Here is a 27,065-nt window from a genome sequence, read left to right on the forward strand (position 1 = left end):
TCCTGTCTCTTTCTTTATGTGCAGTATGGAACTTGGATTGTTTTTCTTGGCAACTTCTGGAGGGTTGGAAGCAAGGAGGATGCATGATCTGAATTACATCTTGAAGATAACCCTGCCTCTCATGTAAAGAATAGAAACTGGGAGAGAGCAAAAGGCAGAACAGCAGTTGGAGGACGTTGCAAGGACTCAAGTGAGCAGTGACTGTGACAGCCCCAGTAGTGTGAAGCAGTGGAGATAGGAAGTGACAGATTCAGGTACATCGAGACGGTAAGAATGACTGAGCCTATATAGAGATTGGATGAGAAGAGTGAGGCTAGTGGGTTCCAAAAGGACTCCTACATTTTTGGCCAAGGCAAAGAGGTGAAGAGAAGCAGGTTTACGAGGAGGAAAAAAAAAAAGATTCTGATTTTGGGGAAGTGAATGCTGTGATGCTTATTAGACATCTAAATGGAATGTCCATTGAGAAATGACAGCTAGAGGGTTGATGAAGGAATGGACAGGTAAAGAACAGAGCTATAAATGTGGGAATGTCAGCATATAGATGATATTTAAAGCCGTAGGTATAGATGAGGCCACCTATGGAGTGGGTAGATAATAAAAAGATAGACTTTTTGAAGTTGGAAAGATGAAGAAAAACCATAAAAACAGAATGAGAAATGGTAGCTTTGTTAGGAAAACATCCCAAGAGACTGGATCCTGGGAGCCAAATGAAGAAGGGAAAGGTCAATGTGTCAACAGAGTGGATTTGACAAGATGGAGTTCATTGGTGACCTTGTCAATGTTTGTGGAGTGATGGGAACAGAGACCCGTCTGGAATGAGTTCAAAAGAGAAACCTGCAAGGAATTTTGCTATACACGGGAGCAAAAGAATATAACAGTGGCCCCTGCAGGGGGATAGGGGTGAAGGGGAATTTCTTTCTAAATGGGAGATACTGTAGCATGATCCCCTTTGCCCACATTCGTATTTAATTCCTCTTGTCCTTTGAAACTTAAAGATCTTTTCCAGAAACTAAGTGGGAGCAGGATGTAGGGAAATCACAGAGTCTAGTAATAACAGCTCATTACTGCAAGGCTCATATGTGAGAAGGCTCTATCGCTCCTAGACCCAAAGAGGCACCAAGATATGTGGCTTCTGGATTCTAGGTAGGATTTGCTATCATCCTAGGAGACTATGATTTTGCGTGTTTATCATTCTCAGAGCCAGGCCCACAAAATTGAAGGCTGTATGACCAGTGCTGGCTACTAGCTAGGCGATTTACCCAATATTCATTAATATATCATCATAGGGCAAAAATATATCATTGCAGCTGTGTGTGTACCAGCCTTCTCTCCCCCACTCCTTTTTCTATCTTCTAAGGAGGTTCCTGTGTTATCCTGACCACCTCCTGGAAACTTTTTATGTGAGCTGCATTTGGAGTAAGGAGTCAGAGGGGAGGGTTAACTGGGAAAGTCAGCGAGAGATAGATTGATTTTCATTTGTAGGGCCAAGAGCTAGCCCCTTTTAAGGAAAAAAAAAAAAAAGACAAGACCCCAAAAAATGTAAAGAGGGGAGAGAAAAAGATCAGTGTGGTTGAGTTTTGAGATACTGTTTTGATGAGTTCTGAGATTTTAGGAGATTAAAAGCGTTTAGGGCAGTGTCTTATTCTGTTTAGGCTGCTGTAACGACGTACCATTTGACTGCAGAACACGGTTCTGGAGGCTGGAGGTTCGAGCCTCCAGGGTGCCAGCATGGTGGGTTCTGAGCATAAGAATTTTGGGGAGGACACACATATTCAGTCAGGGTTCTCCAGTTGGAGCAGTGAAAAGAAAATAAAACAAATGAAATTCCTAACTTTCTCTATGTAATTTTTTTTTTATCACTTTAGTGAGAGACTTCAGTAGACATTTAAATTGCTCTTTGGTGCTTTTTAGATGCCAGAATAGTGATTCTATTGACTGTGAGGCTGTGCTGTCCAGATTGATTTATTCTAAATTATTATTAATGCAATTGTCTGTTTACTTGTCTGCTTCCTCTGTAAGGCCCTGATCTCTTCCTAATTTTTTTGGTAGTCTGGACACTTAACTGTGCCTTGCACATGACATATGTTAAGACATTTAGGAGGGCACTTGTTGTGATGAGCACCGGGTATTGAATGTAACTGATGAATCACTGAATTCTACTCCTGAAACCAATATTGCTTTGTATGTTAACTAACTAGAGTTTTAAAAAAAACAAGGCAAGGCCATCCTCATGGGACTGTTGCCAGCATAATCACACTGGGCCTCATGCAGAGAAGAGCTTTATTTGGTTTAATGCTTTGCTCTTGTCATTTTGAAATTCTTAAGTTTTAAATAAGGAGGCCCAGATTTTTATTTGGTACTGAGCTCTGCAAATTATGTAGCCAGTGCTGCACTCAGTAATTATTTGTTGAGGATAAGCCATGCCCAGAACTAGAAAGCTAGACATGGAGATTTTTTCCATTTCTTTCAGTTCTAAAATGATACTTCCGTCTTCCTAAGAAGATCCTTGTTTGCATCCTGGAAGAATATTTAACCGGATACCAGTCTGCCAGGAAAAAGTTAACCAGATATCAGTCTTGCAGAAAAAAGAGACTAGAAGGGTGTTAAGGAGACAAGTGTGGACAATGATGGGCACAAAATAAAAACTGATTAATTCGTGTGTAAATATATTACACTGATCTTTAAAACGTTGCCCGAGTCAGAAAAGGAAAAACAAAACAAAACAAAACAGGACAGAGATGTTATATAACATAGAAAGATGGTATACCAATGATTAAAGTTACCAAAATTTATAGATGAGAAGATATACTGCATGTCCAAGAAAACTTTAGTATAAGGACAAAGCCACATTTATCCTCTGATTATGCTATAGCAAAAGATTTTTTTAAAACGTTTATTTATTTTGAGAGAGAGAGAGAGTGAGAGAGTGAGTGTACAAGCAGCAGAGGGGCAGAGAGAGGGAGAGAGAATCCCAAGAAGGCTCTGCACTGTCAGAGAGCCCAACGCAGGGCTCAGTATCAAGAACCATGAGATCATAACCTGAGCCTAAACCAAAAGTCAGACGCTTAACCTACTGAGCCACCCTGGTGCCCCATATAGCAGATTTTTAATCTTGTTTGTTAAGTATGGGAGAAGATGCTTAAGGGGCCGGGGTTTGTGCATGTGTTAGAAAAATATTAGAAAGAAATGGACAGAAATGCATCTTCGAGAATAGGGGACAATGAAATGGGTAGTGATAGCGGTAGGGATAATTTGAGTTTATTGACAAAATATTGATATTCCATCTCTGCTGGAATGTAAGCGTCAGTGATGGAGTTCCCCCAAGAAGGAATTCGTTGCTTCCTGGGTTGTGCTCCTGCAGCATTTACTTATCTGTATTGCTCTCCTGGCTTGGTACTCCAATTACTCTATAATTATTTGTTGTCAGTCTGTCAACACCAAAAGATATGAGCTCCTCCAGGGCAGATTTTAATTTTTATTCTTAGCGTCTAAAAGAGTATCTGGCACAAAGTAGACAGTCAGTGAATGTTTGCTAAATACACACACACACACACACACACACACACAAAGTAGATAGTCAGTGAATGTTTGCTAAATACACACACACACACACACACACACACACACACACAAAATTGGTCTTGAAAATCAAACAATATAGATTCATGTACTTTGAAAATTTTGAACTACTTTAGAAATGCCCTATAATGACGGTGGTGATGAGGCCAAGGATGATAATGACAAAGTCAATGATAACTCATATCCTCCAGAACCAAAGAGTGTACCCCTCACTTCTGGATAATGAATGCTGTCCTAGGAGTCTGTGACAGGTTTGGCACTTGTATATAGACATATTATGATTATGTGCATGTGTTTGTTAGTTTTTCCTCTGAGGATGAGATCGTTATCTTTCACGAGCATTTCCAATGGTTAGGTATTTTTATTTATTTTTATTAATTCATTTATCTTTCATGTTTATTTATTTTAGAAAGAGAGAGAGAGAGAGAGAGAGAGAGAGAGAGAAAGAGAGACAGACAGAGTGTGAGTGGGGGAGGGGCAGAGAAAGAGAGACACACACACACACAGAATCTGAAGCAGGCTCCAGGCTCTGAGCTGTCAGCACGGAGCCGATGTGGGGCTCAAACCCATGGATCATGAGATCATGACCCGAACCGAAGTCGGATGCTTAACTGAGTGAGCCACCCAGGGGCTCCATGACATTTTTAAAAGGTTAAGAATTCTGCTTTGTGGGAAAAACCATGCACTACCTGCATGCTAGTGCAGTGATTTATTTCTCAGTTTGGAAAAGATTTTAATCAAGAAGTGATCCTGTATCCTTTAGGATCTTATTTAGCATGGAAGTAAAATCACTTCTGCACTATACATCCCCCCTCCCCCCAAATCATTAGGTTAAATGATCTGAGATATCCTTACAGGAGAGATTCTAGGATAAACAAAAAATGTATCACATTAAGTGATATTACACTGAAATGAGGGTAGTCATTGAAAAACTGGAATCAGAGTGTAAAACATAAAGCACATTAAGTGTATTAATGGAGAAGTAGAATGAGGCCAAGTATATCTTGTCTATGGTGCTTTGCATGTACAAATATTCCATTAAGAAAAAAATATCGGGATGATGTATTGATGTAAATAAAGGCAATGAAATAATTTCCCAGGAAAACACTAACTGCTTCAATGATAACATTACATAAAACACGAGCTGGTCTACATTGGAAACTTCCTTCAGTTTTGGATGCTGTCTGCCAAAATGGATTGCAGGAGCAGGAGCTAACCATCATAGTATCTTCTAAATGTGCAATTCTCCCCCACCCCGCCATCATTTCCTGTAGGAAAAACTTTCCATCCTAATTCAATCTTTAAAAATAATTCTACTGTCTCTAAACCGCTAAATGTTTTCTATTATGTATGACACAATCCTTTCCACTTTGCTAGTGAAGGATAGCTAGTCATTAGAAGCTTAGTAATGAATTACAATGGCCCTCAGCCCAAAATAATCCACATGCCAAAGTGGCACATTTTAGGGTGGCGTATTCTACTCTTTCAATATATCATATTATCCTGGTTCTTTTAGGTGTAATGATTCACACGTGAATTATTGCTGTTAATACAACAAACATGTATTAATTTCCTATTCTGCCCTAAGCTTTGTGCTCGGTTTTAAAATAAAATATAACGGTGGCGCAGTCGGTTAAGCGTCCGACTTCGACCAGGTCACGATCTCGCGGTCCGTGAGTTCGAGCCCCGCGTCAGGCTCTGGGCTGATGGCTCAGAGCCTGGAGCCTGTTTCCGATTCTGTGTCTCCCTCTCTCTCTGCCCCTCCCCCGTTCATGCTCTGTCTCTCTCTGTCCCAAAAATAAATAAAAAACGTTGAAAAAAAATTAAAAAAAAAAATATAACTAAGATACAAATCCTACTCTCAGGGAACCTGTGTCCAGTGAAAGAGATGGCCATGAAAACCCAGAAGTAGACTCAGTTATCACCAGAAGTATGTGTTAAGTATTGCGGTATTAGTATTGGGGTTGTAGCTTTTTTTTTTAAATTTTAATGTCTATTTATTTATTTAAAAATTTTTTAATGTTTATTTTTGACAGAGAGAGAGAGAGAGAGAGAGAGAAACAGAGCATGAGTGGGGGAGGGGCAGAGAGAGAGAGAGAGAGAGAGGGAGACAGAATCCAAAGCAAGCTCCAGGCTCTGAGCTGTCAGCACAGAGCCCAACGCGGGGCTCGAACTCACAAGCTGTGAGATTTACCTGAAGTCAGACGCTCAACCGACTGAGCCACCCAGGCACCCCTATTCATTTATTTTCGAAAGAGAGATCACAGGTGTGCACATGTATGAGTGCAAGTAGGGGAGGGGCGGAGAGAGAGAGAGAGAGGGAGAGACAGAATCCCAAGCAGGCTCTGTGCTCCCAGTGCAGTGCCCAACATGGGGCTCCGTCCCCACAAACTGTGAGATCATGACCAATCAAGATCAATATCCAATCAAGAGTTGGATATTTCACCAGCTGAGACGCCCAGGAACCCCTTGGTGTGGTAGTTTTAATCTATGGCATTACTAGTATTTTGTGGCATTAGTAGTAACGTTAAAGTAGTACTGTGGTAGATATTCAAATAGGGCAACAGCAGTATTTCTGGTCCTACATGATTTTCCAGAACCTTGTCACTCCTACAGTTTTAGAACGATCTTCACTCTCACACGCCTTTTACCTAAATTGGACTCTGTTTAAATAATTTATGAAGCATGCTTCTGTTTGAGGGGAAATTTTAAATTATATTGTAAAGACTTTTTTATAATATGTAGTTTCATTATAGACTAGTTCTTGACCTCTGAACACACATCTTGTTCCTCTTTTTTTTTTTTTTTTTTGTTACTTCTACTCCCATCCACGTTATTTCTAGATGAATAATGTAGCATTGGGATGTGTTCTCTTCATCAGGAGAGATGTTATTTTTTTTATTTTTAAAGTTTATTTATTTATTTATTTTTAGAAATAGAGAAAGAGAGAGAGACCACAAGCCAGGAGGGGCTGTGAGAGAGGGGGAGAGAGAGAGGATCTCAAGTAGGTTCCGCACTATCAACACGGAGCCCAAGGCGGTGCTCAGACTCATGGACCATGAGATCATAACCTGAGCTGAAATCAAGAGTCAGACACTTAACTGACTGAGCCAACCTGGCTCCCCCAAGAGAGACATTATTACACATGAGTAGAGAAAAGCTTACCAATCTAGGATGTAAGTATTCAATAACAAGATTTTGGAGTGATTTGCAACCTACTGTTGCCAATTCTTTCTTTAAAAGAATTCATAATCCAAGAAACCAATTATATATTGGTATAGCCCTTTTGGAAAACAGCATAATATACAGACCCTTTTATACAATAACCCCACTCTGATACATAATTCAACAGAATCAGAGATACATATATGAAGATTTCTTTGTAGCATTATCCACAACCCAGTGGGCATTTAGAAGTAACTTGAATAAAAATTTGGAATTCATTCAGTAAGCTACAAGCCTTTAAGATCACAGAATGTGACCATCAAATAGGTAATTATGAAGAATCTATAGAAATATGTAAGTATCTATACAACAATGGCTTAAATTAAGCGAGTGCTTATTCTGTGGCAGCCTCTGTTTTAAGTATTTTATAAATATGATTCATTAGAACTTCAAAATATCCTCATGAAGTAATATTCTCTACATTATCCAGATGAGGCACAGAGATATAAATAACTTATCCAGGATCAAAGAGCTAGGCAGTGACAGGGCAAGGATTTGAAGCCAGAGAATGTAGTGTAAAATCCAAGTTTTTAACCACTATGTTATATACTCTTTGGTTTAAGTTGTGCGCACACACACACACACACACACACAAAGATAAGGATTGGAAGACAATAAAAACATTTGAAAGTGATTATCTTAGGGTAGTGAGAATATTAATGCTTTTTCCTGTTTTTCTAGATTGCCTATAATATACGAAATGATTTTTAAACAGAAAAGAGAAAACGAAATTCAAAGAATTCGCTGGTTAAGAGTAAAAGCAAGTAAAAGTAAGTTCATTCAAGAAAAACTGACATTGACTGCATAGGACGTGAATTCTCAAATCCCATTTTGAGACTTTTACTTAAGCTACATCTGTTATTGCAGGTAAAATTTCCATTATTTGTAAGACCATGAAGAAATACTATTGCTAAATCTGTGTGTTCTATTCCTGTTATGAATTTTCAGACCAGGTAGCATATGGTGCATCTCTTAAAAAGTTTAACCTGAATTAGTTAGTCTATGTTCCCACCCCACCTCTTCTAACCCAAGAAATACTGTAAATGTCTTTCTACCATTCAAATATAAGACTAGATTCATATATTTTCATGGTAAGGGGACTATAGAGAGCCAAATCCATGTTATTTTTCAAAAGTATATTACGTAGAATTCTCGTTATTTAAGACAGTCCTCTGTCTAACTACTAATAGAATACCCTAATGTCTTTCTGTAACAAGAAAGGCGAAGTTGTTTCTAACCACCATGTTGTTCAAAAGTCAAAGATGGCTTAAATTACTGTGTATTTTATTTTTTTATTAAAAAACTTTTTTAACGTTTATTTCTTTTTGAGACAGAGAGAGACAGAGCATGAACGGGGGAGGGTCAGAGAGAGGGAGACACAGAATCTGAAACAGGCTCCAGGCTCTGAGCTGTCAGCACAGAGCCCGACGCGGGGCTCGAACTCACGGACCACGAGATCATGACCTGAGCCGAAGTCGGCCGCTCAACCGACTGAGCCACCCAGGCGCTCCTTATTTTTGTTTTAAATAAACAGATACTTTGTTCATGGCCTAATTTTGAGATAATGCATATGAAGTACTCAGAATAGACTGGATTGTTTCATGGGAACAAATTAAGTTTAAAATCCCAGAGGTTTAGACTTTTACCTCTGGCCAAGATAGAGGCACAGGGACCAGACTTACCATCTCCTACCCCACTGGAAACAGTCAAAACAACTGGACAAATGATAAGAAACAATGGCTTGCAAGGCACTGGACAACAGACAGTTAAAGACAGTAAGACCTGAGAGATGGGAAACAAATGAGATGAGCCCCGCTCTTGCTTCTAGCTTCCTGCCTTGAGAGAGTTCCTAGGCGACGGCGCAGAGAGGTGTAACCTGGGCACAACCCAGTGGACTCCGAGTTGAGATGGAGCTGAACATGTGGGAAACCCAAGGTGGCTAGAGGCTGCAGAAAAGAATACTGGAGAGGAAATCAAGCTTCATGGCAAGAAATGCTGCAGATCTCCTAAAGGCCCCCCTCAAGAATTCAGGGTGATACTGATCTACACATGTGGGTTAAGGAAAGAATCATTCAAAGGTAAGAGTGGAAACAGGATCTGGTGCTCACAGAAGGACTAGAATAGTGCCTGATATGACCAGCCAGACTGGAAAACGTCTTATTCATGAGGCACTGAGTAGAGTGCACAGAAGAGTCTTGTCTCAGTGGTGGGAGACGATCTCTGGATTAACATTGCTGTGGTCTCACCTAACAAAACTTTCATGCGACACTGAAAGAATCAAACAGTTACCAGGTAAGTATTCCACGACTGTGCTGGAGGGTATTGTGTAGCTTTAAAAATAGCACATGAGAGTGGCTCTTTTTTTGGAATCAAACTAGCTTCTGGGGTATGACAGCATAATATCGGTAACTGTCATCACACATTTCTGGTTCTAATGGAGCCCCGGCCTGTCATTTGTTGAAAAATACCTGGCCTTCATGACTGTCCATCTACGCATTATCCCTCTCACTATTTTGTGGCTTTTCGATGGGATACTAAATGAAACAATATTTTTAAATACAACATGTCCCTCGATGTAATTTCTCTTCAGTCTGAGTGCCTCAGTAAGCAAAGTTGAATGCCTTGAGTATGTGTTAAAGTAGGTTGATTTTTAATTAAAACCCATTCGAATATATGTGAAGATAGATCACTTTTCGTGAAAACCAGTTGCAAAGGTATGGTATCACTTGTAGGTGTGCAGGTGGGAAGTTGCAATTCATAGCTCTATTGTTCTTGAAGCCTTAAAAGCAGCTTTGTATCCCTTAAGGGATCAAGAGACAGAAGTATTTCCATATTACTCCCCCTAAAAAGGTCTCTGATTAACTTAACATATTACAGACAGAGTGAGTCCCCTGCTTTCATGGAAGAGTAATAATCTTGATTAATTATTAAAGAAATTCAAAGGAAAGGGACTAATATTTACTAGGAGACTGCCCTCTGTAAATCATAGCGTGGATGCCAGTCATAACGCTTAAAAAGTAAAACCTAGGATTTCATGAAGTTTTGGTGTGGGTAACTCAATACTGTGCTAAGAAGTTCCCATCCCTGAGGTGCCTGGGTGGCTCAGTCTGTTGAGAGCCCGGCTTCGGCTCAGGTCATGATCTCGTGGTTCTGGAGTTCAAGCCCCGTGTTGGGCTCTGTGCTGACAGCTCAGAGCCTGGAGGCTGCTTCGGATTCTGTCTCTGTCTCCGTCTCTCTGCCCCTCTCCACTCATGTTCTGTGTCTCAAAAATAAATAAATGTTAAAAAAAAAAATGTTTAAGAAGTTCCCATCCCGAAGTAAGTACGTTTGGGGAAATAAAAAGTGAAGGAAATATAAGTATGTGTCATGTAAGTGATAATGCTGCTTCTTGCTTTGAGGACTTTTCAGCATCTCGAACTTAGTAATGAGAAATGTCTGTCTCTGGGTACACAATGAAAGGTAAAAGATTCCGTTGGTCGTATCTGTGAATAACTTGTCCTCTACCCAGTGGAGTAGCCCAGTGAAGTACGTGCTCTCCTGCACCTTCCACTTCTCATACAGCAGCTTTGGTACCATACAAAGATGGTCTCGACGTTATTGATATGTTTGAGAACCCAGGAGGGTGGATGGAAAAAGATGTCCCGGAAACCCAAAGGAAGAAAAAACTCTTCTCTACATACAAGCTAGACTCTAAAGACGAATCAGGGAATCTATTATAAAGAAAACCCCGAGACAGAGGAGAAGCAGGAGAAAGTTTGGGAGGATATATGTTATATTAAAGTACCCAAGAAACTCGTCCCGTCCTAACTCCCTAGTGATTTCATTTATTTCTTTGTTAGATTCCCTTGGCTGATTATCTTGCAAAATTTCTATCAGTAAAAAGGCAAAAACAGTGTCTGATATGTCAGATAAACTTCTTAACAATTCACAGCTATTAATCTCTCATGGTTTCAACTCTAGGGTAAGACTCCTTGCTTTATAAAACTTCACTGGATCTTGAGGGAAACTAAGACAGGACAACTCATTGAATTTAGACAAAATAAAAGAAACTAGGCCTTCTGATCATCTGTTTAGCCCCTAAACTTCAGAATCTCAAGAGTACAAAGGGAGCCTATTTTGTTTTCACATACTTGCTTTTTCCTCTTGAATACTTCTACTAGTGACCTGCTTATGGTGCAGAACCAAAAACAGGGCCTGAAATCTCACAAATATGAATGTACTTGATGGGATCCATTTTGCACTCATCAGTGCAGATAATATCTTTGAGCATCTAATACTATCAGGTATTACACCAGAAATTCTGAAAAATGTATCTGTTATATTATTATGGGTTGATCCTTAAGAAGATTAGTAAACATTTACACTCACTACCTATCATAAATATCTTTCTATGTAAAGTTGGAAAATTCTATTTAAACTCAAGAATTAGTAAATTTAAGTATTAAAGTTATACATTAAACAGTTTAGATTAAATTTTTTCCAGAATTACATTTTTTAACAATAAAGTAAGAAAATAAGTAAAATTGCATAGCTATTTAAAGGAGCTTCTTCACAGAGCTTGAAAAGTTGTCTAGTGGGTACTTTTCATTTTACCTCAAGCTAGGATACATTAAAGTTCAGGTTAAAAAAAAAGAAAAAAAAATTAGGTTATTTAAAATTCTCAGAACTCAGAAATGAGAATTTCAATTGCAGGTAACATAATGCAATTTTCTAATCCAATATTCTTCTTTGACATCTACCAATATTAACAGAAAATAAAAATCATAAAAAAAATTATCCTCAGTGGAACAAGAACATAACCACAATTCAAATGATAAGCTATCATTCAAATATTGTCAAGTATAGACCAAAAAAATGAGCTGATAAAGTTGACACACACCTCCTTTCAAAAACTTCAGTAGGTCACCTTGGTCCCTAAAGGTAAGAACACAATCTAAGCATGAATGTGTCATGGGAGGTGAGAGAGCTATTCCCATAAAAGAGAAGTCATCTGCCTATGGCTGTGTCCACTGTCTATGACTTTGTCCATTACGTCCATTATTCTAGCCTCAGTAAGCCACTAGGTGAGGGAGGGGTAAGATAAAGAAGGAAACAGAGATTTCTAATAAAACAAAGTAGACTGAATGCATGCATTTATATTTACTCCCTCCTGAAGCCCCATTAAATGACATAGGTGTTTTGAACAGGTATACACTCTATAAAAATTTTTGGAATAGGGTCAATAACAGATACAGTGTTAGCAAGTGGGGACAATGAAAAGCAAATGGCAGAATGATAGTTAACTAAGCATGGGAAAAGATGAAACCTGTGTGCCTGAACAGAAGAATGCCAATAAAGATTTTGGCTGCAGAAACCTTAGAAAGATTCAATAATTGGAGGCAATGAGCACCTCAGAAGGCAGGAATTGGTTGGGCTGAAAAGATGAAGTCCGGTTGAAATCTTTACAAGGTACAGCAAGACCCTTAAGTAGGATGAGCTTTACTTTCTGATGAAATTATTAGAGGGACTGTAACTTGCAAGACACTAGGTACAATGGAGATCTGGAATGTTACCTCCAAATTTTTTACAAATGCAAATCATCAAGCTCTACCTACAGAATCAAAAAATCTGAGGGTGATGCCTAGCAATTAGTGTTTTAACAAGCCTTCTAGATGATTCTGAGACACTCAGTTTGACTCCCAAACTCAGATTTGGGAACCACTGCTCTTGAATGCTTGGGTACCAACAGATCAGTCTACCATGAAGCACGCCAGTTAGCTCTACTCCAGCATGCACAGTGAACTTCCAACATGCTTTTTTTTTAAGAATCTGACATAGAAGAGATCACAAGATATCTAAGGAGGATCACGAAGAAGGAATACAAAAACTGAAACAAACAGGAGAAAAAAAAACAAACAAACCAAAAAAACAAAAAAATCCCCCCAAAACCCCCCCAAAACCCTGAGATGTGTGATACTGAAGAGAGCAGAAGAAACTTCAAAAATTATAAATGGTGTCTTCAGAAGGTTAAGGAAAGAGACTGAATTCATGAAACAAGAAACCATGTTAAAGACAAAGGAACAACGGGAAAAAAAAAGAAAGCGTTCTTTGGAAATGAAAGTATGCTTGCTAAAATTAAAAACAACAACAACAACCACAAAAAACCTCCGGAAGAGTTATATGTGGAGGTCATCCAAATTGAGATGATCCACTGTGTAGCCAACACGCACACAAAAAATAGCTGCACCAATTTGGAACTTGAAGTTTTAAAACAGTAGGGCTTGTTCAGAGAGGTGAAAAAAAGTTACATATAAAGCCTGGGGAATCAGAACAGCATCTGGTAACTGCAGCGGCCACACTGTGGAACATAGAAGACAATGGGAAAATGCCTTCAAATTTCAGAACGAAGTTTCTAAGTAAAGCTCAGCCAAACCATTAAGGTATAAGGTTGGAATAAAGATATTTTCAGATATACAAGATCTCAGAAATTTATTTCCAAAGGTCGCTTACTGAGAATGTACTCCATGTAAAGAAGACACAAGATTTGGGAAGAAGGGCCACCATCATAGGACATGAAGGTAGGGGATACTTGGGATCAAATCCAAGGGAAGCCCTAAGGGTGACAACAGTACAGCAAACTTAGAGAGTGGTCAGTTGGCTGGCTCAGGAGAATAGAAGGCTCTAGAAGCAACATGTTTAGGAGGGAAAAATGGACCCAACCAATTAAAGAATTTTGACATGTTGGAAATCATACTAAATTTGGAAAGAATTAGCAATATTAACACAGAAAAGCAAAGCAATTACTAACTTTAGGGAAAAAATGAACAGGTAAGAAATGTAATCGTGGCTCCAGCACTGACCATTAATTTAATAAAAATGACTCTACAGCCATAATGAGAGGATATGGGGAGGGAAGTATGTATGGCTGAGGTGGTATAAGTGGGTAAATTCTCACATTCTATAATAGGAAGTCAGTAGACAAAGTACAATTGTTAAATCAATCATTAAACAGCAGAATAATTGTGTATGTATTCAGTGAAAAAGGCCTGGACTCCATTTAAATGTAGAAATGAAACTAACTAGATGGGAGCATAAGGGTCATATGACAAAAAAACTATACAATAACTAACAAAGGTCAGGAGCTGGGAAAGAGGGAGCCATAAAGGAAATAAAATATGTTTATTTATTTAGAAGTGTTTCACTAGGGGAAGAAATAAAGGTGGCTAAAAAAGGGGAAACAAATATTTAAATGTGTTTTTTTTAATGTTGATTTTTGAGAGAGAGAGAGAGAGAGAGAGAGAGAGAGTCAAGGCGTGAGTGGGGTAGGAGCAGAGAGAGAGGGAGACACAGAATCCAAAGAAGACTCCAGCCTCTGAGCTGTCAGCATAGAGCGTGGTGCAGGGCTTGAACCCACGAACCGTGAGATCATGACCTGAGCAGAAGCTGGACGCTTAACTGACCTACCCACCCAGCTGACCCAGGAAACAAATATTTAACAAACTTTAATTCCTAATGTTTTGCATAATCTTTTTCTCTGATTGACAGAAATTCTAGAAATGAGTATCTCTTTAGCTTTTTGAACTTTGTATAAAGTGCACCAAAATTTCAGCTCCAGAAATTCTTTCCCTTTTTAAAAATTTAAAGTAACTAAAATATAATCATTAGTAATAAAATACAGCATAATCTCATTTTGTTTTTTAATATATCCGTGTATTTTATCATCCATCCATCTATCCATCCATCTATCCATCCATCCATCCATCCACCCACCCATCCTTATGTCTGCATAATTGCATTAGCACTATCTAGACCAAGCAAAGTTTACCAATTGTTAATGATGACTGTTCTGAGTAGTGAGGCTTGGAGTTATTTTTTACTCTTTGCTTTGTACTTTTTGTATTGATTGGATTTTTGAAAAAAAAATAATAATGATGTCAGTACTAAGTCACCTTAGTTTTGAAATTTAAGGGATCTCTTTTAATGAATTTTAGTGCTGAAAAGTTGAATGATGTCACACATTTTTATTATGCTTCTATATTATAATCTCTCATTATAGGATTTTAGCACCCTTATAATTAAACCACTTGTTTCATGTTGCTCTTCTCATTTACTATTTTTTTCTCCATGTAAACATCATTATATTATCCTTTTTATCCCTCTGAGTCATACAACTGTGCTTACTTTATATTTATAATTTTTATTTATAATCCTCTGCATCTTTTACATTTGAAATGGACATAAATGGGGCAGTCCCATTTTTGCCATGGATTTTTCCTGGATCCTGAAGAACAATATTGTGAAAGATGAAGTTGTGGCTTTATCTGAGGTTTCTGTTTTCCTCAAAACGTTAAAGAAGTACCCAAATATCAAGGAAAGGAAGTTTTTTGCCTACTTTTACTTGTTGGAATCTAAGAAGATAGGCACCACCTCCACCAAGGATGACAGTAAGAACAACCTAACAATAGTTGTAGCTGGTGACACAATCAAGACAGTATGCAAACCATGTAGGAATGAGGGAGGGAGGCAGTTGGGCTAAGCCAATCAGAGCAGAAGCTGCTGGAGTTGGAAAGCATTTACTGGGGAAGGTATTAATCCTGCAGTTGCTGGATTGTGGGGAGACAGAAAAGGGTCTGCAGGGGGGCTGGACAACTGGAGATGATGGTGAGCATTCAGGAGGCTTAGGGCAGCAGTTTTATACCTGCGAGTGTAGAAATGTTCCAGTACTTGAATCACTATCAGTGATTAATCACTACAGTCAGTACTGTAGCCAAGGATGAAGACTGAACTTGGTTAGAGATTCTTTGGGTTATAGAGCGAGTTTACACACACATTTATTCCTCAAGAACAAAGGCCAAGTTAAAGTCATGCTTTGAAGATCTCTAACACATCACTGCTTGAAATCTCACCATTATCAAAAACTTTGGGTTAAACATTGACATCTTTCTTTTTAAGATGAAAATATAGTTAACAAGTAGTAACATCAAAACTATCGTCAGCTGTTAACCCTGATGTGGAGTTCTCTCAAATTGCTAAGAACAGGGTACCAAGAGAAGGGCAGTTTTGGAAGAGTGGGGAGACACAGGGAACAGTATAAGTAATGGGACCTTTTATGGGTGAGGTGATAACACACAACGAGAAGACAGAGAAGTAGAGGGTAGAAGAGAAGTAGTTCCAATCATGACAAGAGGTAAGTTAGGAGAAATGCCACAGATGACCATTGTCTACTTGTTAATTTTTCTCAGTCTCCATTCTGGAAAGAAAACAAGAAAGAAGTTGGCTCCAACATTTCATCTCATTTTTTAGCAGCAGGCAAATGGCTAACCCTTCTCTGTATCCTCTGTTCAGGAGCCAAACTCCACTTTCTCCTCGATGTTTCCTACTGTATTTTGTTCTACCATGGGGCCCAATACATTCATTGTAATAAAAACGTAGACTTTGGGAGCTAAAAGAGTTCTAAGGGTTTAAAGATAAAACCATGTTTTGCTGATCTATGCCAAATAAACAGAGACCCTAATTCCCTAAATCCAGGATTTCTCAACCTTATCACTAGTAACATTTTGGTTGGACATTTCTTTGTCGTGGGGACCATCCTGTGCAATGTAGTGTTTATCAGCATCTCTGCTGCTACCCATCAGATGCCAGTAGCCTTCTTTCTGTAACAATTAGAAATAAGACATTGCTGACTATCCCTTGGGGGCAAAACTGCCCCTAGTTGAGAACAGTGCAATAACCTAAGAAAATATTTAATTTTGGAAGGCGTAGTGTTGTTATTTCTTGCGTATTTTCCTTTCTAATTATATTTTATGCAGGCTAATATTAACATTGACTTTTATTTGCTGACCACAAATTACTGGTGAGCAGGGAAGTTGGCCAATAAATGTACAACCAGCATCCAGAAATCAGTCTGGGATTTAGAACACTTTGTACTAAACCACAATTTTATAATCAAGCCGTGGCAGCATCATTCATTCATTCATTTTTCTCCAACAAGAATTTATCTGCTACACACCATTCTAGATACTGGGGATTCAATGCTAAAAACAAAGTTGATTCTGGGTCCTCATGGAACTTCTATTTCTGTGCCTGCACACAAATATTCCAGCAAAATTCTAAATATGCTCCGGCTGACATTTGACTTTTATATCTCACTGTACCCAAATCAATTCTAAAATAACATTCAAGAATGTAGTTACTTGGGGTCATGCCACTAAAAATATGATTGGTGCTTGAAATGTCTTAAAATCGAATCAATTTTGTACCCACTTCTATTTCCAATTCCGGGCTGTCTTCACACTGAAATACACAAGGTTTCCAGAGTGCTTCGAGCTCTCTCTCACTCCATTATTTTGGTGCTTTCTGCTGCTGCTTTCAGGAATTTACTCCTCAACTCTCCTCCCTCAGCTCAGCTGTGCATTCTGCCTGGTCCATCATCACAACTATCCTTATTTGTCTCAACTCTTCTTGGAAGCTTCATCACCCCAAGGCTGGGTTAGGCTTCCCCGCCGAAACTCCTTTAAAATTCTCTCTCGCCAAAGCATAAGAGACTCTTAAAAACTGAGAACAAACTGAGGGTTGATGGGGGGTAGGAGGGAGGGGAGGGAGGGTGATGGGTATTGAGGAGGGCACCTGTTGGGATGAGCACAGGGTGTTGTATGGAAACCAATTTGACAATAAATTGCATATATTGAAAAAAAAAGAAAACAAAATTCTCTCTTAATTACATCATGGCTTTTGCACTCTGTGGTAATTATTTGCTTCTTGAAGTTATAGGATGTACCTTGTGAACTTTCTTACACTGAGTAAGTAGCATATCCGATTATCAGTGTAGTGTTATTGAATAAACAAATTCACGACTAATCCACTTGGAAAATGCTTCTTGGTATACATTCTAACATTTGTGACCCATTTTTTAGCTGAGGTAGGTGTTTACCCTAATAATAAGATATCTCTTTGTTGCTTTATGCTAGTATTTTATATTATTCCCAACCTTCTTGGTTTCCACTGATTTCCCTATTTTTATGAGAGCTTGCCAGTTACTAATCTTGCCTTGCCTTGGGTGTATCTTTTTCACTCTGTGAGATTCATCTTGATTACTCTGCTCCCCCACCAGTCATGGAGGGGGGAGCAGAGACTCTCCCTGTCTCCCTTCCTCTACGTGTCCATTTATCACTGTTGTACCTATCTAGGCCTTTTCTTAACTGTTCATTCCTTAGTTAAACTAGTAATATTTCTCAGGTACCTATTATAAATTTGGCATGGTGCTTACTTGGCGTTCTGCATACAAAGATAAACAAGAATACTCCTGCTCTTGGAAAGTGCATAGTGTACCATACGCTTCTTCAACTTTACAGAGACATCCTGGGCCATTTGTACACAAGATGGATGGTAGAGGGTATGGGTCATATTTTTGAGACTGATCCCCAAACAAGCCTTCTACTCCTCTATTCTCTGATCTCACATCTGCCCCCTTTCAGTCATCATTTCAGCTCTCGGTTGCCTTATCTGTCCTGTCCTTCCAGGTAGAAAATACCATTTTGGGACTTTTACAGGCCATGCCACTCTCCAATTTCTTATGTTCCTCACTTGGATAAAGTACTTCCTGAAACTACTATCCCATTTGATACACCTCACTCAGCTTATTGCTGGAGCCCCCAAGGCCTTGAAAAAAAAAAGCTCTTATTAGGTGTGGTTCATTAGGGAATGAATGCTTTCTTGGCTACCTTTCAAGAATGGGGTTAAAAACACAATTCCACCTTCCCAGAGAAAAAGTGATGACTTCCTCAGGGACTTCTCGGCTCCCTGCTCCCATATGGGAAGTGAATTCTTTCTGGCTGAAAGTTTGCCAAACCCTCACTGCGTCGATAGCTCTAGAGGCATTTACATTGTAAAAGTAGATAGCTACAAATGAATAATTCAAATAATATACCCCATTTAAAAATGGGAAAAGTATGAACTGTAATTCACAGAAGAAGAAATTTATATTACCAATGAGGAGATTAAAAAAGTTCAACCTCTGATCTAACAATTCTACTTCTGGGTATTTATCCAAAGAAAATAAAAACACTGACGTGAAAATGCATCTGCATTCTCCATGTTCATTGCAGCATTATTTACTTACAACAGTCAAGATCTGGAAACACCTACATGGCCATCAACAAACGGATGAACAGCTAAAGAAAATATGGCATACACACACACACACACACACGCACACACACACAATGGACTATTATTCAGCTGTAAAAAAGACTGAAATTTTGTCATTTGTAAAAACATTGATGGACCTTGAAGGCATTATGCTAAGTAAATAAGTCAGACAGAGAAAGACAAATACTATATGACTTCTCTTTTATGTGGAATCTAAAAACAAAACAAAACAAAACAAAACAAAACCCATGAGTTCATAGATACACAGAACAGATTGGTGGTTGCCAGAGGCAGGGAGTGGGGGCGGGGGGATAGGCGAAATAGGTGAAGGTGGTCAAAAGGTACAAAATTCCACTTGCAAAATAAATAAGTCACGGGGATATAACATACAGCATGGTGACTACAGTTAATAACACTGTAAGGCATATTTGAAAGTTGCTAAGAAAGTAAATCTTAAAATCTCTCATCACACGTACCAAAAACTCTAGAACTACATGTGGTGATGGGTGCTAACTACAATTATTGTGGTGATCATTGTACAATATGTACAAATATCACATCATTATGTTGTGCACCTAACCTATAATATCATATGTCAATTATACCTTAATTTAAAAAAAAAGGAAAAAGGCTCAGCCTTATTGATAAGGATATACAAATAAAATAAAAATATAATAGCATTTCTTGCTTTTCGTCTTATCATCATAAAGATGAAATTATCCACAATCGATGAGAGTTTGAGGAAACAGACACTGTAATGCTGACGATTAACTAATCTTGTTGAAAAGTAATTTGACAATGTTATTAAAAGCACATGTATCTTTTGACCTGGCAATTTCATGTTTAGGAATTTATCATAAGGAAACAGTTAGAGAAGTGAATAAAATTGCATGCCCAGTGATGGCCACAGCAGCATTTTATTAATTGAAATCATAGCAAAAATAATGGTGACCACGATAATAACATTCACCGAGGGCTTACTATGTGCCGGGCACTGTTCTCAACTCCATGAGGAAGGTATTATTATTAGCTCCATTTTACCAATGAAGAAACTAAGTTGTAAAGATGTTAAGTAACTGTCCAAGCCCTCACAGATATTAAATGGTGACGCCAAGACTCCACTCCAAGCAACCCATTTCCAGACTCTATGTTCATAATCTCTAAAAAATAGGTGCTGACAGTATTACCACACAGCCATATTTTAACTAACTTAGAACATTTGGTTACGTTGAAAGATATTCACAATATATTGATGATAAAACAGGCTAGAAAAACAAGTTTTACAGACTGTTAAGATTTGAGTATATCTACTGTGGTAGGTAGACTTTTAAGATGACTTCCAATAATCCCCACCTCCTGCTAGTCACACTCTTTTGTAATATGTCACCTTTGAGTGTAAATGTAGTGACGTACTTTTAATACATAGAATAAAGCAAAAGTGATGGAATTCCAATTCTATAATTACAAAAGGCTGTGACTCCCATCTTGCTCGTAGCCTCTTTTGTGGGGTTCCGTGAAGTACTGTTATTCTGAAGAATTCTATGCGACAAGGCAGTGAGAACAGTCTGGCCAGCAGCTAGTGAGGAGCCGAGACCCTCAACCCAACAGTCTTGAAGAACTGGATCCTACCATCAACGACTGAATGAGTTTGGAAGGTTAAAAGCTAACTGCAACCTTATAAAAGAACATAAAGGGGAAGATCCAGCTAAGCCGTATCCAGGTTCCTGATGCTCATAAACTATTGATGATAATTGTTGCTCTTTTAAGCTGGTAAGTCTTGGGGTAATTTGTTATGCATCCAATAACAAAAACATATTTATAGAATTTTACAGCATTATCTTTGAACAATATGATTATGATAATGAGAATGACATCTTTTCAATTCTGCTTCATTGCATACTTTGAAGTTTTTCTATGAGTAGCATATTTTATTTCTGTAACCAGAAAAAAAACACCCTTATATTGAAGGAGAAGAAAAAGTAAAGTCAACAAAGTAAGTATCCTTTGGCTAATGGCTAATAATTTTAGAACTTCCATGCCCCCTCAAGTAACATGATGAAGCCTATGAGGGGAAAACTCCTTTGGCCCTCCACATTGAGAACAACCGTGTCATGTGACCTGGGGAACTTCCAAAACTACACTTTCCTTTACGTAATGAATTTACTGATAGAACTAGCAACAGGAAAATTAAGAAATGATTAAAGTTGGCCTCATTGCTGCTTCATCCCTCTTCCTCCTCTTCCTCTTCTTCCTTCTCTTTCTCTACCTCTCCCCTCTCTCCTCACCCCACCTCCTCCTTTCCTTCTCGTCTTTTTTTTCTTTTGAGTTTTTTTGTGTTTTGTAGAACCTCCTTTACTAATTCGGTTGGAGGCTTGGTGCCCTTCTATTCCTTTCCGTTTCTGCTAATATAATTCTACCACTGCTACTCCTACTGCTACTCACAGTTCTTTCTCTACTACCACCCCCCATACCTGTCCTCTACAGAGCACCACTAAACTGCCAAGAAGCACTATGACTTGGTGGTCAAGAGCTTTCTGCTTGAGTGTCAACTTTGCCCTATCACTTAGTATGTCTTCTGGGAAAGTAACTTACACTCTCTATGTTGCAATTCCATCGTATCAATATGAGGATGACAATAGTGTCTACTTCATAGTTTGAGTATTAAATCAGTTAATTCATTTAGAACAGTGGCACATAAAGGCTAAATAAATGTTAACATTCATTATGATTACTGATTCGCATTCATGATTGACAGATTTTTAATCATGGTAATAATAGCTACCAGTTATTTAATCCTTCCTATTTTTCAGGTATCATGGTAAACACTTTACATACGATTTCTCATTTATCCCACACAATAATTATCACACTGTTATACACATTATACACATTATTATGGCTAAGCTAACTAGGGCCAAGTAACGTTAGGTAACTCATCCAGCAAGAACAATGGGACAATAAAGTCAGGATTCAATACTGGATTTTTCCATGTTTCTTCAAGTGTGGGAGGTGTTACACCTAAAGGTGTACTTTAGGAAGTACACAGTCTCATCTATTTGTTGTTGTTGTGGCTGTATCAATATTCTAATGCACTTAGAAATAACCACAATATTCTATTCATGTTTACATTCTTATCACAAATATTAACATTGAGCTTATTAACATCAAAATATAAATTCTTATATAGATGGTAGTCAAAAATATTATCACCCAGTAAAAGAAGCCTTCTACCAAAAATGACTATATGAGTCTATTTCCATGAGGTTCTGGAAAAGGCAAAACAAATAAATGGTGAGATATAATTTGACTAGTTGTTATATCTGAGGGCTAAGTGTGGGGGTAAGGATTATGGGAAGGGGTATGAGGGAGTTTGCTGGGGAGATAAAATGTTAGGGTTAATTTTTTCTCAAAAGTTAATGAATAATATAACTAAGATTTGTGCATTTATTGTATATAAATTTTATCTCAACAGAAACAATAAACTGTAAACAACACTGAACTCTAGTAAATGACATGCACCCTTTAGGGATGAAGTATAAAATGCTCCAAAAATAAGATGGTTGATATAGATAGAAGATGGATAGATAGGTGAATAGCTATGTGATAAAGAAGTGTGGTAAAGGTCAATTATAAAATCTAGGTGGTAGGTATAGTTCTTTCACTTTTTTGGTATGTTTTCAAACGTTCATAATAAAAAGGTGGCAAAAAAGTAAGCTCTTAATGACAGAAATGTGCAGGGTTTTTATTGCCTAGTAAGCAAAGTATGTTAGATATTCAAGAACTTCACTCTGTATTTCTAAATCTGTATGTGTGTGTATGTGTGTGTGTCTGTACAGATTTAGAAATATAGAGTGAAATATCTATCTATGGATATCTATAGATATATAGGCATATTGGAGAAAAGAGTTATCTTTAAGTAAAGCACTATAGAAATCTAAAATCTTCTAAGTTCATATTTCTTATAAGTTTATAAAATCAATCACTACCATTTATATAATTCTCATGGCTGTGTTTTTGAAAAGAATAAATGGAATTTTACTTATTAAATCTGCTCTCTTCCAGGAAGTAATATTATATTTAAAGACAATAGTCTTGTTTATACTGACTTTTAAAATATACTGTATCTTTATCATTCTTCAACGTGGACACATCAATACACCGATCCTTTTAGGACCAGACCAATAAGTGTATCTGCTTATATTCAACATATTCCATGCACAAAATCCAAAGTGTTTCCACACAGTATCTTTATAAATCACATGCATGTTAAACCATGAAAGGTAAATAATTCTATTTTTATGTATAAAAAATTAAAACATGAAGGAAGATGATTTCCTACAGTACTTATATAGAATAAGGGTAAACCCATGATCCTTAGACCACAGAACTACATTTTTGTATTCCTATGTTGGAATGCTACAATATTTATTTATCATGGAAAAATCCATTGCATGGTATATTTGGATAGCTACATTCAAAACTTCATATTCCTTTCTTCTTTCTCTGTGTTCTTAATCCCACTTAAAAAGTTTTAACCCTTATTTTTTCATAACTGCTCATCTTGCATAAAATTGAAAAATACCCTCTATTCTTCAGTGAATTTTCAAAGAAATGAGATTTGATTATATAAAGGATTATTTAAACATGTTTTACATACACTTGTCTCATATCAATGACAATTACTGAATTATTTTGGTAACTGAGTGCAATGTCCTCATATTGTTTTCTTTAAATAAGTTCCTCAAAATAAATTACTAAACTTCAGGGGTGCCTGGGTGGCTCAGTTGGTTAAGTGTCCCACTTTTGATTTTGGCTCAGGTCATGATCTCATGGTTCATGAGATTGAGCCCTGTGTTGCGCTCTGTGCTGGCAGTGTGGAGCCTGCTTGGGATTCTGTCTCTACCTATCTGTTCCTTCCCCACTTGCTCTCTCTCTCTTTTTCTCAAAATAAATAAACATTAAAAAAAATAAAAAAATAAATTACTAAACTTCATATGGAATTCTGTTTATGCCTATAAAGTTTGTAGATAACCTTCTAAGTAAAAATGATAAAAATTATGGAAATGAAAGAGGTCACTATTTTTTTTTAATTTCATGTCTCAACAGTAAGCACTATCTATGTATTGCCCACTATGAAAGACAAGAGGTACACATAATTCTTTCCTGCTCCCCAATTTTGCTATTATACTTTTTTTTTTTTTACATTTTTAAGATTTATAATAGTTTCATTCTATTCTATGTCTGTAATTCTGAGAATTGGTAATTTTGTTCTATATTTAAGTAGCTTTATCATGGTTTCTCCTTTCCGAGTTTTTATTTTGATTCCTTTTTTAAATGACATTTTATAAAAGAGCTTCTTTTTTCAAGGGGACATATGTGCTATATTCCCTGAGCTATTACACACAGGAGATCATCTATCTTTGTTCTTAATGCCTGAAGGACAATTGGGGTAATTATGAATATTTTATTTCTGTTCCATATTCCTCTATTTTTCCTCAATCACAGCTTATCATTATGTTGATGCTTTTGTCTCCATTTCAATCATCCTCTCTCTAATTACTTTCCTATTTTTGTTTTTTTATTTCCTTTTGTATGATTTATTCAAGTCTGTGCTCTATGTTTCTAAATGTGTTTTCATTCTTTTATATTTTATATTTTGTTGCTTTCAAAGTAGCCCATCTCTCTGAAAATGGTTTGATTTATTTCCTTCAATTATTTTCCCCTGAGCTCTGCCAGTTTATTTTTCCTCTTTTTGCTGCCTCTTCAGTTTTTCTGTTTTCTTTTGTGTCTATTTTCCACATTTTTGTAATCCCTAGAAAAGTCATGGTGTTTGTATCTTCTATGGAGAATGTTTTGAGGTTTCTCCATTTTCTGGGATAAATTTCTCTTTGGGCAAACTTTTATAATCTTCAGTTTGCTTATATTCTTTCCTCCTTCATTTTGTGTGCTGGTGTCTCTCTAGTTATGGCACGCAGGTGATTCTGTCTGGAGCAGCTATTGCTGAATTCTGAGGGGACGGTAGCCAAAGTGACGTGGGTTTGCCTTCAAGTTTCCGTTTGGGTTGGCCATCTGAGAATCACCCTCACAGAATCTTCTGCATCCTCTATCCTGGTCACGCATCTCCATTTAGCTTTGACATTCAAGAATAGCGCTATAAATTGTCAATAAATGTGTTATTGGAAACATTTGCATGAGTAATGTTTCTCAATAAATATATTTAGACATTGATAATTACTATTGATTTCATCATTAATGATGGCTACAAAAATTCAAGGATTCCTGCTTTTCTGTATATGAAATTAAATATTAGGTATATTTATTTAAGGGTAACTTTATATTAAACATAATTCTTTCAGATAGGAAATTCTATTTCATATAAAGGTTCAGTGCGGAACAATAAATACTTGAAGAAAGTACATATATGAGTATGGTTTCAGAAGCTATTTGCCAATGATTATGCATCCAAAAGGAAAATAGGGGCGCTTGGGTGGCTCAGCTGGTTAAGCGTCGGACTCTTGATCTTGGCTCAGGTCATGATCTCACAATTTGTGAGTTTGAGCCCATTGTCAGGTTTTGTGCTTGTGGCGTGGAGCCTGCTTGGGATTCTGTCTCCCTCTCTCTCTGCCCTTCCCCTGCTCACTCTCGATCTCTCTTTCAAAATAAATAAAAAATAAAAACTTAAAAAAAGGAAAATGTTAGTATGATTTCATATTAATATTATAATATATGCGCTCATGTTGCGTATGATTAAATACCACAAATAGGATTTAGTGTGTAGCTTAGGACACAGGTAATTTGTCAGAATTGCACCCATGATCTAAAATAAAATAAATGTGCAATATAACTTAAGTTGGAGGAATTTCAAATGTAGGGAAAACAATCACATAATTTATAAATCAGGATTTTCTTTAAGCTTGTGACTAAAGGCAAATTTTCGTATCTTCTCTTATGGTAGCTTTTCCCTATGACTTTAATATGAGTATAGGGTTAACTCAGTTCTTTGCAATGTATAATGTATAATATGGGAATTATATATTGTAAATGTATAATATGGAATTTCAAACAAAAGTTTGACCATTTCAATACATTTTCATTTATTTATGAGAACTGAGTTTTATTCATAAAGCATAATGTATCTTTTCATATGACTCTTTGGAATTATTCTCAGAACCTTCTTATTGACTACTGCCTTCTTTACATATGCTCTTATTTTTAGTGCTTCCTCAAACTGACATAGTTAAAAGAATTATCATGCTGATAGGATTGGCTCTTTATGCCTTAAGTAAAAATTGCAAAAGGGCACATGACACACAACAAAGAACATTTTAAAAAACCTATAAACGGTACAAGGACGGACATCAGGACATATGGAACTGAGTGGAATAACTAGCTAGAATGGTCTAACATTTTTGGATAGTAATAAAATGATTAGCAGTAACAAAGCGTATGCGTAGATAACAAGGCACTGTATGAAAGCCACTTATTTAGTCAAAATATTTTTAGCATTATAAAGTTAGAAATATGTAAAAGTAGAGGAAGAATAATTTATGATATAATTATTCCCATTCAACTTTCTCATCTTAGAAGGAATCCTTCATTTAATGGAGGGTGAAAAAACTAGTTTTAATTAAATAAGAGTCATGCTGATTCAATTGCTATTTATGTTGTATATCCATATTCAGATAACTTTTTATTGCTGTGCTCTATTTTTCACTGTTCACTTAAGACATAGAAAGCCTAACATTTCAAAGATTTTCATTCAAATACATTGATATTTTTAGTAATATGCAGGGAGTCTATATTGCCAAAAAACCCTGTGATGACATTATTTTATACTGAAGTGAGTTTTTCTTTTTCAAAAGTTGTTTGCTTTTTTGGCTTGTTTGATTTTTCCGTATCCAAAGTATTTCTGAATAGAGGCCAAATCAGCCATGCATCATGGTATAAATTTCAGTCTATATTGAACTGGGTAATTGAATGTGTGTATGTGTATATAATTAATGTATTAAAATCATTTAATATTACATATATTTTTCCTTTTCTCTGATGGCACGGATGTCGGCGTTTTGAGAGAATCTAGTAGACAGTATTAATTTTGTTTACAGAACTCAATCAGTCTGATAGTTAGCTACCCA

General features: G+C 37.2%; 1 protein-coding gene across 6 annotated transcripts in view; it reads right to left on the reverse strand.

Moving 5' to 3' along the window:
• The window catches only part of PTCHD4 (patched domain containing 4), a 191,416-nt gene that overhangs the window by 81,913 nt on the left and 82,438 nt on the right, over positions 1 to 27,065 (reverse strand). The window lies entirely within an intron of this gene.

This window comes from Leopardus geoffroyi, chromosome B2 (genome assembly GCF_018350155.1).
Source record: "Leopardus geoffroyi isolate Oge1 chromosome B2, O.geoffroyi_Oge1_pat1.0, whole genome shotgun sequence".
Taxonomy (NCBI): domain Eukaryota; kingdom Metazoa; phylum Chordata; class Mammalia; order Carnivora; family Felidae; genus Leopardus; species Leopardus geoffroyi.